The sequence below is a fragment of the Mus caroli genome, chromosome 16 (assembly GCF_900094665.2).
Source record: "Mus caroli chromosome 16, CAROLI_EIJ_v1.1, whole genome shotgun sequence".
NCBI lineage: Eukaryota > Metazoa > Chordata > Mammalia > Rodentia > Muridae > Mus > Mus caroli.
In genome coordinates, this window is record NC_034585.1 from 8,233,041 (window position 1) to 8,234,641 (window position 1,601).

General features: G+C 44.0%; 1 protein-coding gene across 3 annotated transcripts in view; it reads left to right on the forward strand.

The window, feature by feature from the left end:
• Positions 1-1,601, forward strand: part of Snx29 (sorting nexin 29) — a 419,167-nt gene that overhangs the window by 329,997 nt on the left and 87,569 nt on the right. The gene's annotated exons all lie outside the window — the stretch shown is intronic.

A 1,601-nucleotide genomic window follows, 5' to 3' on the forward strand; every position in this document is an offset into this window, starting at 1 on the left:
AGATCCTGTGGCGGGTGTTGTGGGTAGCTGGCGAGTGTCAGCCGATCCTGCGCCCTAGCTACCCAGGTGCTTTTCTGACCGGAAGAGGCTTGTCGATTTGGGGGATTTTTATGTTTGTGTTTTTAGTTCCTTATATAACATGGGTATTTGCCTTTGTCTTACAGTGCTTCTGGTTGATGTTCACAAACATTTTAGAAAGCTTTGTGTAGTGTTTTCCATGAAACTGATAATGGATATAAGTACTTAAATAACGGTACCACTGGGCATTGCTTACAAGATTTTTTAAAATGCACATTATTTAGATTCAAGATAACTTCTAGAGAAAAATATAGAAAAGAATGATAAAAAAAAGAGAGAGAAAAATATACCAGGGTAGAATAAAATGTAAACTCAAAGGTTTTAAAAGAAAAAAAAAAAGGAGAAACTGTATTTATTCTGAAGTCCAACATGGTCTTCCCAGTTATTTGAGCTTCCCATGGGCTGGCAGCCATTGTCAAATGGAAATGCAATTGGCTATAAATTCCATTGGCTAATAAATTCCATTGCTAACAACAAGAAAAGATGCTCATTCATTACCAGAAGCTAAAAAGAAAACCTCCAAGTGTGGCTTCACCAGTGAGGAAGGCTGGAACAGTCCATCTTCCACTACATCCTGTGGCAGTTGTCAAGGGACATCTTTTTCAGGCAGCTGGGGGCATAACTACACACATGGCCCCATGCCTGTGAGGAGCCCTGTGCAGCTTCTGTCCCCCACCACAGCCACTGGGCACACACAGCTGTTTGTATTGAAGTTATTTAAAGCCAAATAGATTGAACACATCTGCTCCTTGGTCACACTAGTCGTGTGGCGCTTACTAGCTGTGCCTGTGGTGGCCATGTTGTTGCAGAAGCTTCGATGGGGCCATGCAGGTTGAGAACTGTGTCTCCCAGGGAGGGGACAGCAGGGTCTCATGTGCACTAGAAATTTAGGAGAGAGCACCTGGAATTCATATGGCAGAGCTTTGGGGAGAGCATCTTCCAAATAGTGCTTCTGCAAGACCCCTGGTTTGAGAACCACTGTTGTACTGCTTCCAGTATGGGTGCCTAACTCTCTGACATTACAGGACAATATTGTTATCTACAACATGTTGAGCCACCGTCATCACTATTTTGGAACACATGTGGCCTGTGAGCTGCAGGTTAGAGATGCCTGTCTAGTCTCTGGAGGACAGCTTTGTACCTTCCTGTCTCCAAATTACATAACACGGTCACCTGACAACAGGTGTCATCCTTTTCACTGTGTTTATTTTTACATTTGCCTCTCAGTTATGACACAGTTCTATTTTCCCGCGTACCACGATAAGGTACAATTTCTTTAAAAATAAAGCTTAAGTAAATAGGAAGTGAGTCAGCTTAAAGAATAATACTAAATTCACAGTAGTGAAAAGAGCAGCAAGTCAAGGGCGACGCCAGGCAGGCTAAGTTAGTAACAATAGTCATTACCACCGGGTGTGGGGGCACATGCACGCCTTTAATCCCAGCACTCGGGAGGCAGAGGCAGGCGGATTTCTGAGTTCGAGGCCAGCCTGGTCTACAGAGTGAGTTACAGGACAGCCAGGGCT